Source organism: Schistocerca americana, chromosome 4, assembly GCF_021461395.2.
Source record: "Schistocerca americana isolate TAMUIC-IGC-003095 chromosome 4, iqSchAmer2.1, whole genome shotgun sequence".
Classification (NCBI taxonomy): Eukaryota; Metazoa; Arthropoda; class Insecta; order Orthoptera; family Acrididae; genus Schistocerca; species Schistocerca americana.
Genome location: NC_060122.1, coordinates 330357924 through 330370690, shown reverse-complemented (window position 1 = coordinate 330370690; position 12767 = coordinate 330357924). Strand labels below are relative to the sequence as shown.

The window sequence follows — 12767 nt, the reverse complement described above, 5'->3', positions numbered from 1 at the left end:
GAAAATCGGATGGGGCCAGGTCGGGACTGTATGGAGGCTGATCGATGACAGTGAATCCAAGGCGTCGGATTGTTGCATATGTCGCAGCGTTCGTGTGTGGTCTGTCATTGTTATGCTGATGTAGAGGGTGTTCCACGTGTGGACTAACTCATCGAATCCGCAACTCGATTACAGCACATTGTTTCTTACGCACCACCTTAGTTAACGTTACAGACCGCTATGTTACAATCTTCAAGTCGTAGTCCTCTAGCAGCAGAGTGCTGCAAATAGATAGACATAAGATGCAGAATGTTAATAAAGCATATTTTATTTAAAAAGCTTTAAAAATTTTCACATGAATGATACGGGGGCATTACTTTTGAGAATGCCCTCGTATACAGCGAAGCAGGTGTAGCTTTTGTGAATATCAGTTTTACGTTGTAAAGCACGATAACATTCCTCGACTGAGAAGTATACCATGTTTGGTTATTCTTTGTTTGTTTGTTTCATAACTGTTAATTCAACTGAAGAAAATTGCAATCATTGCACTGAATCACCGGTATCTGTTATCATCATCTTTAGATTATATTACTTCAACGGGATTTCAGAAAACTATTTCTACAGTTCAAATACGAGTTATGTTACCTGGTTAATACGACCACCAACACCTGTAATTCAGTGCCAGCATTGTTACTTTGTCTGGTGAATAAACATTTTTCAAACAAAAAAAATTTGATTGATGAGTAACCGTTCCAGTTGCTGAAAGTACTTTATTTCAATTCACATTCAAAGGCCTTCGTTGGGAAGCCGTTTTTTAGTGGTATTTGAAACTGACACAGTAAACGTAACCAAACATTGTACATAGTGATATAATGAATATTTAAATAACTTACAAAACAGGAATGTAAGAGTTTCGATGTGAAAAATGTTTAAATTTACCAATGTACAGTATAAGGACAGAAGAAAGGGAAAGGAAAAATGTAGCTCACATTGCGCTGTGACGAAACAAAGTTAGCTGATTAAGAAAGTTAAAGTCAGATTTAAAAGTGGCGTGCCGAATAGAATCGTGGGAAAAATGGGCCCGTCGTGGTTATTATTACGCATGCATCGAGAAGACGAGTGTATTGTACTAAAATGATGACTGGGTGTTTGTGATGTCCTTAGTTTAGTTAGGTTTAAGTAGTTCTAAATTCTAGGGGACTGATGACCATAGATGTAGTTCTAAATTCTAGGGGACTGATGACCATAGATGTTAAGTCCCATAGTGCTCAGAGCCATTTGAACCATTTTATTGTATTAAATTCAGTTACTGCATAAACACAGACACTGTCCCATTAATGATACAAGCGCGCCTATCAGGGGTAAAATGACGATACATAGTAACATTTGTCTTTCTATGCTTAGTTTCAAGAGTGTGTGAGCATCCAGATTACAACTACGTGACATATAAGTAGCTGACTCCATCGGATATTCACAAAATGTGAATTCATTTCACGATTTCCAAAGCTGTGAATCTTCAAAGACAGTGTTCTGTTCCTTCAGACATGCATATATCCGAAAAACTTTCATGAGCCATTGATATACCAACGTCATCGGTGGCTTAGCTGATAGTGATTCGGTTATCGTTCGTAATTTTTCTTTCGCTTTTTTCCACAGATTCTTCTGTTGCTGATGCGCTGGGGCATGCAGGGCCGCCGTAATCTTAGATGTCTTCATGGTCTTCCTCTTCTCACAGAAAATATTTAACGTGGAAGACTTTTATGTGCTTTATTCTCTTCTAATAGCCAAATAAGACACAAATCATCTGACCAGTTTTTGTAATCCCTATCTCACAAAGACAGTAAAACTTCCATCCAATATGGATGAGGATCACTGCGACTTCGATGAAGAAAGGTTTCCTGAAATTACTGCAACCAGCCGCCTTTTTTTCTTTTTCAATTTTTTTGCCATCTCATTACCAGTTCCTAATCGCTTAGCGACTAATCATCAGGTGATAAATATTTATTGAATGTCTGCAGCAGTGTGGGAGTCGTGTAGCTGTAGAAAGATGTATAAACGAAACATGTAAGCGCTTAGTGTGGCAAGAATTATTTACGTTATAAGACAGATTTTGTTGCATTACTTACAGTTGTTAGTATTCATTGGCTGGATGTTGGTGTACACAGTATTATGGAAAACATAATGAATGTTCCCAGAATGAGATTTTCACTCTGCAGCGGAGTGTGCGCTGATATGAAACTTCCTGGCAGATTAAAACTGTGTGCCCGACCGAGACACGAACTCGGGACTTTTGCCTTTCGCGGGCAAGTGCTCTACCATCTGAGCTACCGAAGCACGACTCACTCCCGGTGCTCACAGCTTTACTTCTGCCAGTATCTCGTCTCCTACCTTCCAAACTTTACAGAAACTCTCCTGCGAACCTTGCAGAACTAGCACTCCTGAAAGAAAGGATACTGCGGAGACATGGCTTAGCCACAGCCTGGGGGATGTTTCCAGAATGAGATTTTCACTCTGCAGCGGAGTGCGCGCTGATATGAAACTTCCTGGCAGATTAAAACTGTGTGCCCGACCGAGAGCTTCTGTAAAGTTTGTGGTAGCGCAGAGAGTCTCTTTCTTCAGCTATTGTAATACACACTGGCATCCGTAAGTATGTACCTATTTCTCTATTCCAAAAACAACATGCAGTAATAAGACAATATTCACATGTGCTATTTATAAAATCTATTAAACAATGAGTTTGGAAAATATTACAGCTACAGTTTTAGCACTGCAAGTTAGATTGACATTTCATTTGTCTTTGGTTTAATTAAGACTGATCAACACATATGAAATTAACAATAAATATCAGACCATTACTTTTCTTTAAAAAATAATTAATCGTTAAGCTGTATAATTATATATATATATATATATATATATATATATATATATATATATATATATATATGTGCGTGTGTGTGTGTGTGTGTGTGTGTGTGTGTGTGTGTGTGTGTGTGTGTGTTTTGCACTTTAGGGAGGGAGAGAGTGATGAGGGGGGGGGGTGTCAATGTTGGAAGATGAGAGAGAGAGAGAGAGAGAGAGAGAGAGAGAGAGAGAGAGAGACAAGGGGTCTTTTGTGAGTTATTTAGTTTTTTAAGTGTAATGATGAAGCTAATCAATAAAAAACTAACTAACAATAATGCTCCTTTTGTTAAGGCACGCAAAACAATACAGCTGTAATAATGAATGAATTAGAGTACGTTAATAAAACTTTAGAATTTTTCAAAAATAACAACATAACTGAATTAGAATCTGATAAACTGTCATTTCCTCCTAATATCCACTGAAGCTGTACACTGCACAACAATGGACCCTACAGCTCCAAAGCTCAGATCACAGCCTGAGATTCATAAACAATGCTATCTCATACACTCATTAGTCAAGTCAATAAACAGCCCTGCGTAAAAAATACCTAAAAAAAAGGTCATGAAACCCTTAAAAAACAAACACATTTGAAACCAACTACTCTGTAAAGAAGTTAAGAATTGATTAACAGCAACAAAGATATTTCCATACCTAGTACAGCAAAGTTTACATCCCTTGACATAATTAACCTCTGCACCGATATACCTATAAGACAAACACTCTGTTTTATCAAAGACAACTTGTTGCAACACAAAAAGTTAAGCGATGTAGAAATCTATGAACTAATGGATCTGCTTGAGCTGGTGCTACCACATAACTATTTTTCCTTTAACAACAAAATCTATACTCAGAAGGATGGTCTACCAATGGTGAATAGCGTAGATGGCTTACTAGTTGACACCTATATTAATAATCTAGAAGCCAAATGTTTCAAAGTGAACAAGCTTGAAAACGACAGGATCATTTATTATAAACGTTATGTTGATGACACCTTGAACCCACACAATGAGAAAACTACCGAAATAGAAAGCTTAGCTGAGAACATTAATAAAATACATCCCAAAATACAACTTACATTTGAACACCAAACACAACAAGTAATTAATTTTCTTAACCTAAACGAAACCTTTCACAACAACAAACACAAATTCTAAATTTATAGAAAACCTACCCATCAGATGTCATTATAAACAACACTTATGCAACCAAAAGCAACACAAAATAACGTGATTTAATCATCCCTCAACTGGGCACACAAAATTTATGCTGAACCTGATGTAAAAACCAGAGAATTAAACATTTTGAAAACAATAGCCCACTACAATGCTTATGACCCATCTATAGTTGACAAATTAGATGGAAAGATAAATACCATACAAAACAGCATCAACAACGGAGCCCTGAGTAGCAGAAGAAACTAAATATATCTCCATGCCATTCCTTGGTAATATCTCATACCAACTTGCAAAACTGTTTAAACCATAAAAAAATCAAAATAAGATGCCACACTACCAAGAAAATACAAAACAATATAATTTATAACACCAAAACAGCCAAGGCACCTTTTTACATCTCTGGTATATATAAATGATCCTGCTACTATATAGGGCAAACATGACGAAACTTTGAAATTCGGCACAAAGAACACAGAGAAGACACAGATGCACAATGTTTAAGTAAATCTAGTATTGAAGGCTACTTACCACAAAACAATCATTCAGTTACAAACATAAAAACAAACCTCCATATCTCACACATTAGAAACAAAGGGATAAAAATGGACATCCTGAAACAATCAGAGATTTTCGTCCATAACAATAAATCACCCCATACCTACTTAAGTGAGTAAAAATATTTAGCAAATAACCCATTTTTCCAAAATTGGAAAGAATCATTACACTTGAGAAACTAAATAACTCACAAAAAAGATATCCCCCCTCCCCCCCCCCCCCCCCCCCCGTCGCTCTCCCACATTGGCACTCTTACTGAACGCTCTCTCTCCTTCTACTGCACACACACACACACACACACACACACACACACACACACACACACACACATGCGCACACTCACTCACTCACTCTCTCTCTCTCTCTCTCTCTCTCACACACACACACACACACACACACACACACATACACAATATCCTCCTCCCACATTCCACCTAGCGTAACATTTCATTACTTAAAAAAATTAATGCTCTTAAGGTTTTTGTTATTTCCATAAGTGTTGATCAATGTTAATTAAAGAAAAGACAAATGAAATTTCAATCGAAATTGCAGTGCTAAAACTATAGACAGCAGAAGTCAATTTTACCATACTGTTATATGTCATTTTTGCGATAGAGAAATAGGTACATACTTACAAATGCCGTTGTGTGTTACAATACAAGAGTCAAAGGAAGAGACTCTCTACCCTAACACATACATACATACATACATTAATCCTTGTTCCATAGATCATGAATGCGACATTTCGTAATGGTGTGGAATGTGTCACTTTAACATAGGTTTTCTTTACACAAAATAATTAATTAATTTTTTTACAGTTACTACTTCATATCTAAGAATTCATCTATTGAGTAGAAGGAGTTGTCATTCAGAAATTCTTTTAATTTGCTTTTAAATGTTGGTTGGCTATCGTCAGACTTTTAATACGATTTGGCAAATGACCGAAGTTTTTTGTGGCCAAATAATTCACCCCTTTCTGTGCCAAAGTGAGATTTAATCCAGAATAGTGAATATCATCCTTTCTTCTAGTGTTGTAGCTATGCAAAAAAAATGGCTCTGAGCACTATGGGACTTAACATCTATGGTCATCAGTCCCCTAGAACTTAGAACTACTTAAACCTAACTAACCTAACGACATCACACAACACCCAGTCATCACGAGGCAGAGAAAATCCCTGACCCCGGCAGGAATTGAACCCGGGAACCCAGGTAGATATACACTTCGCTGTTATTTTTGAATTGGGATGGGTTGTTAATGACAAATTTCATAAGTGAATATAAGTATTGCGAAGGTACTGTGAATATCCCGAGTTCTTTAAATAAATGTCTTCAACGTGATCTTGGGTGGGCTCCAGCTATTATTCTGATTACACGCTTTTGTGCAATGAATGCATTCTCTCTTAATGAAGGATTACCCAAAATATTGCCATATGAAAGCAGTGAATGATAATAGGCACCGTAGGCTAATTTACTGATATGTTTATCACCATAATTTTCAATAACCCTAATAGCATAAGTAGCTGAACTCAGCCATTTCAGCAGATCATCGATGTGTTTCTTCCAATTCTCATCAATGCACACAACCAGAAATTTTGAGTCTTCTACCCTAGCAACAGACTTCCGTTCATAGTCTATATTTATCAACGGTGTTATACCATTTACTGTACAGAATTGTATAAACTGTGTTTTCTCAAAATTTAGTGAGAGTCCATTTGCAGAGAACCACTTAATAATTTTCTGAAAGACATTCTTTGAAATATCCTCAGCTGGTTCTTGCTTCTTGGGTGTCATTACTATACTTGTATCATCAGCAAAAAGAACTAACTTTGCATCTTCATGAATATAGAGTGGCAAGTCGTTAATATATATTAAGAACCAAGGGACCCAAGACGGAACGCTGTGCAACACCATTCTTCATACCTCTCCAGTTAGAGGACTCTGATGGTTTTTGTAGACTATCTGTACTGTTAATTTCAATCTTCTGCATTCTTCCAGTTCAGTATGAATTAAACCATTTGTGCACTGTCCCACTCATACCACAATACTGAAGCTTATCTAGAAGAATTTCATGATTCACACACTCAGAGGCCTTTGAGAGATCACAAAATATCCCAATGGGTGATGTTCGGTTATTCATTCCATTTAATATTTGATCAGTGAAAGCATATATAGACTTTCTGAAAACCAAACTGACATTTTGTTAGATGTGATGCTACTCTTGAATACATTATTTTTTCAAGAATTTTGGATAAAGCTGTTAACAAACTTTTCATTGTGTTTGATAGAAATACAGTCTTCCTGTGCTCTCGGTTGCCCTGTTTCCCTTTTCACAATATTCCAAACTGTTTTAATTTTGTTATCAGATGAGCTAATCTCAGACATAATGCACATGCTTCTGGACTTTTCTTAATATAGCACAGTAGTTTTTATAATGTTTCATTGTTTTGGGATCATCACTCATTGCAGCGGTTGAAGCCATAGTGACGGAAAATCGCCGAGTGATACTGAAACACATTGCAGCATGTTTACAGATGTCATGGGTCAGCGCACGACATTGTGCATGATGTGCTCGAGTTTCACAAAGTGTCTGCAAGATGTGTGCCACGGCAGCTGACTCCTGAAATGAGAGAACGACGTGTTGATGCTTGTGAAGAACTTCTTCGGCGCTTTGGACGAGAAGGTGATGACTTCCTTGCAAGAATCGTTACTGGGGACGAAACCTGGATTCACTTCCACCAACCGGAAGCGAAGAGAGCGAGCAAAGAATGGCGCCATTCCTCATCACCAAGTGATTTCCATATGTTTGGACCACTCAGAGACGTAATGGGAGGAAAGAAGTTCCGTTCTGATGAAGAGGTACGCCACGCTGTGCATGAGTGGTTGTGCGGACTACCAAAAGAATATTTTTTTTTCTAAAGGAATTTACGCACTTTGTAAGCGCTGGAGGACTTGCATTGAGCGTGAATGACATTATGTTGAAAAGTGAGACACCTTTGTACCACTTCTGCACAATAAATAATATTTTAAAAAAATATTTGTGGTTTTCATTTGACTCACTCTCGTATATGGACATAGGCATGAACACAAGGTGCTTCTTGATTTTAAATGCTTTCTTCATGACAAACCTTTGTATTAGGTGCTATGTTTTAGCTACTAGGCAACTTGGCGTGAGGTCCAACTCAAAATGAACAAATTTTATATCACAAGTTTCTGATGATATAAGTTACAGAGAAGGGAAGAGTAACCAGGCACTTTTTATAATGTTATTTATTTATTTAAACAGCGCCGTTGACGTTATAGAACCGGCAGATTCATCATGTGACGATTCGTTCACGTTAAGATACATTTTATATTGGCTTTCACTTTTTTTTCTCCCAAATGATGAAATTTTCTTGGGGTGGTGGTGCCCTGCAACCAAAACATGATGTGAGACTATGTCTGTTTAACTGTAATTGTGCCTCACAACGATTTCAAACGATGTAAACAAATTATTAAAGTAAAGATGTTTTGTTAAGTTACGTTGAAAAATCTGCGCCATTACGTTCCAGAGCCGACTGCTTGTGTTCATGCAGCAGCGAGGGACTGTATGAAGCACTTTCTTTATATATATGAATACACATAATCTGAAGCACCACTCGCATACCAAGAAGTTGCACCACATGGAAGTATGTATACAAAGATGGCGATATCACAACCATAATAAGGCCAAAGACTTTCACTCTCAGATATATTTCGGTATATACGTAGATGCGACAGCAGAAATTTACAATCTACTACCGTGCCATTACTTACTATTTATATTGAAAGAGAAATGATTAAAATTAAGATAAACAAATAAAGCAGCCAGTTTGTTATAAAGTGCTACTGCTGTGAAATTATGAAAATATTGTGGTATGTACTGGAAGCAAAGTAACTGATAATGCTACATGTGCATAAATAAATATTACAAAAGTAAACGTATTCTGTAAATTACGTTCTCTGTAAGAGTCAACCTATATTTTGTACACAGCCATGGCCCCAGAATATCAGTTTTCAACAAAATAACATTAACTTTTGAAGCTCTGAAGATGACAGCAAAGTCTGTCTATGCCGTTTGTTGGTAAATAGAGTAGTATTTATGCGAACTTGTCTTTAGAAAGATTTTACTAAGTAAAATGAATCACTCCTATTTTCGCAGCATGACAAAATTCAATGTGACAGATGTATCCAAAACCTAAAGGAAATTTTGTAATTTCGTGTGTTGTATAACACTGATCCACATGACTTCCTCGCTGTTGTGTTGGTAAATGTTAGTAAAGTTTCCATACAATGTTAGCCGTATTGTATACACTGCCTGACATAGCAAGTAAAGCACCCACCGGATACAGTTGGGTGTCAGTGTAACTTCGTACACGTACACACCATCGGCAGGTATGTAAGTGATTAGATTTGCAATTCTCTGTGACAGGCAGAAAGGCCAGCAGAGTGCATCAGTGTTGTATATGAAAGTAACTTCAAGGTTGTTAGGACATGCCATATTTCTTCTATACGATCGACATTTCGGCCCCACTGCTGGAGTCTGCTTCAGGGTCTTGTGGTGTCCACGGCGTTCAATCAGCTGTGAACACCATAAAACCTTGAAGAAGATCCCAGCAGTCAGATCGAAGCATCAATCGTATAGAAGAAATACGACGTGGCCTAACAATCAAGAAGGTTTTACTTTCAGTGACAACGGCCGCGAATGCCTTCAGACTCACAGTGTTGCTTACATTTAGTGTCGTTAACAGATTTGCAGAATATATAGGAGTGCCAACAGTGTCAGATGGGGAGTGTTACGGACAAGGAGATGTCGCCAACTCGTGGGAGGCAGAGTTATCAGCACCTGACAGAGTTTGAAAGGGGCCTCGATTTGGCCGGCAGATCGAACCGTGCAATATCCAGATTTTTGGGGCGTTTGCATGTGACAGCGTCTCGCTGAAGGACTGCATAGGAACGTGGGAGCAGGCACACTCGCTTTCAAGATTCCGGTCGACCATGTCTGACAGTCACACGGGGGCTCACCATATTATGCATCAAGCGCATCGTAATTCCTTCACATTTGCACCTGCCGTTCGAGCACAAGTAATGGACACACTGCATCATTCTCTATCATTTCGTGCCATTGGGCAGAGACCATTAGCTTTCGGACTAGGAAGTAATTGTCCTGTGGATAGGCTGCGGGTAGTACTACAACTCGCGGCCTGGAGTTGGGCCATGGCCGAGAAGTATGGACTGCTGATGAAGGACGTCGTATTGTGTTTAGCGATAAATCGCGGTTCTGCACTGCCCCTAATGACCGTCGTCGGCGAGCATGGCGACGATCTGGGGAGATTTCCCATTTTCCCAGTGGTTTGGAAAGGCATGGCGTGTTACATCTGACGTCATTCTGTGGGGAGCAATAGAGTATGATTTCAGGTCACGGCTGGCAGTGACCGAGGGAACTCTGTTGGCACAACTATACGTCACGAATAGCTTTCTGCGTCCTCATGAGACAGTATGTTGGTGCCATTTTGTAACATGACTTTGTTTCTCCACAAATGGCACTTGTATCTACGAACTGTCTGCGTCCTGTTGAAGTACTCCCGCGGCTAGCGAGATGCTCATTCTGTCCCGGGTAGAACGCTTATAGGACCACCTCGGACGTCAACAACACCCCAGTGCCATCATCCACGATCGTAATGACACGTGAAACAGTTGCGGGGCAACTTGCCTCAGGAGAGGAATAGAATGAACTCATGGAATTTCATTTCGCTTCCCCCTCACCTTCTGGGTGTTTTAATTTCTTTAAGCTACTGCAACCAGTCGTTTTTTGTTTTGTTCTTCAATTTTCTTGCTATCCCATTGCCGGTTTCGAACCGCCTAGCGATTCGTCATCAGTTGGTACATAATATTTATTGAATGTCTGCAGCAGTGTGGGAGTCGTGTAGCTGTGGAAATATATATAAATGAAATATGTAAGCACTTAATGTGGCGAGATTTATTCACGATATGAGATAGATTTTCTTGCATTACTTACAGTTGTTAGTATTCATTGGCTGGATGTTGGTGTACACAGTATAATGGAAAACACAATGAATGTTTTCCAGTGACGTTAATTGTACTGCAATTTACACGCTTAGCCACAGGTAACACGTTCCACATGCTTTACTAATTAAATAAACCGAGGGGTATAGCTAAAGTTATGTCTTTAAGGGGGGAGGGGCAGTGAAACTCATGGGAGTACTCTTTTAGGCTAAGACCAGTATCCAATCATCCTACATTGATTGAATTTAAGCTTAATGAAAAGTTCAGACAGGCAGGTACTAGAGATGTGAAAATATCGCAAGATTCTCAAAACAGTGCAGTGAAAAATAATGTTAGTATGTCTTAAGATTAACATAAAAGCACAGTAAAAAAATAATGTTAATATATTGCATCAGAATAACAGGGGATTAAAATACAAAGTAGATGAGCTTCTTGTTTGTATAGAAGATTTAGAAACTGAAGATAGAATAGATGTACTATGCATGTCTGAACATCGTATGGTCACAGGTATGGAAATAGTATATGTAGGTGGATATAAGCTTTCAGCACATGTAAGTAGAGACACTACGGAGAGAGGAGGAGTTGCCATATATGTTAAAATCAGTCATAGTGTGAAAAATTTGGAATCTAAAAATTTTTTCATAGAGCAACACATAGAAGCATGTGCATGTGAGCTTAAACTACATAAAGGCACTTTTATAGTTGTAGCCGTGTATAGGTCCCCATTGGGAAATTTTCAACTGTTTTTGAAAAACTTTGATTCTTTGTTGTGCTACCTGCCAAACAAGGGAAAGCAAATTATTGTTTGTGGGGATTTCAATGTAGATTTTCTGAAAGAGTCAGATAGAAAACTTGACCTTGAAATGTTACTTAGTTCTTTCAATTTGACATCAGTTAATGATTTTCCTAGTCGGGTGGTACAGGAAAGCAGCGTACTCATAGATAACGTTTTCATAGACCAAGATAAACTTAATCAAATAAAATCTTTTCCTGTTAAGAATGGTCTGTCTGATCATGATGCACAGCTAGTTACAGTTTTTAATTAGCTTCATACAGTAATGCAAAACAGTCCTCCAAAATAGTGTGTTCCATTAACGATTTAACACTTCAAAATTTTAGGGAAAGCTTGCAACAGTTAGAGATGAAATGTACAGGGAACATGATGCTAATTTAAAATTTAACCTATTTTATGATACCATTGTGAGAATATTTGAAAACAGTTCCCCTAAGAAAAAAGTGAAATATAATTGTAAGATACTATGCAAAAAGCCATAGCTTACTAAAGGGATAAAAAATCTTGTAAACAGAAAAGGGAAATGTATCTTATAGCTAGGAGGAATAATGATCCCAAAACAACGAAACATTATAAAAAATAGTGTGCTATATTAAGAAAAGTCATTAAAAAGTCCAGAAGCATGTGCATTATGTCTGACATTAACTCATCTGATAACAAAATTAAAACAATTTGGAATATTGTGAAAAGGGAAACAGGGCAACCGAGAGCACAGGAAGACTGTATTTCTATCAAACACAATGAAAAGTTTGTTAACAAGAAGTCAGAAGTATAAAAACACTTTTAATAATCGTTTTTTAAGTGTTGTAGAGAAAAAAGGTTTCAGTGCTTCATTAGAAAATGCAAGTCAGTATGTAGGAGAGGCAGTACCTATGCAATTTGATAAAATTGAAATTCAACACACCTCTCCTGCTGAAATTAGGAAAATAATAAATTCACTCAAAAGTAAAAGCTCACATGGAATTGATGGCATTTCCAACAGAGTACTAAAAGCTTGTTCCCAACAAATAAGAAGGATTCTCAGCCACATACGTAATAGCTCACTGAAACAGAGAATTTGTCCAGATAGACTGAAATATGCTATTGTTAAACCATTGCATAAAAAAGGGGATAGATCTGATGCTAAAAACTACTGCCCAATCTCATTTCTGACAGCTTTATCCAAAATTCTTGAAAAAATAATGTATTCAAGAGTAGCATCAATCTAACAAAATGTCAGTTTGGTTTTCAGAAAGTCTATATATGCTTTTACTGATCAAATATTAAATGGAATGAATAACTGAACATCAACCATTGGAGTCACAACTTGTTGTGCCTGA

At 37.8% G+C, this 12767-nt stretch overlaps 1 protein-coding gene across 1 annotated transcript in view; it reads right to left on the bottom strand.

Moving 5' to 3' along the window:
• The window catches only part of LOC124613450 (transmembrane channel-like protein), a 173439-nt gene that overhangs the window by 85237 nt on the left and 75435 nt on the right, over positions 1-12767 (bottom strand). The gene's annotated exons all lie outside the window — the stretch shown is intronic.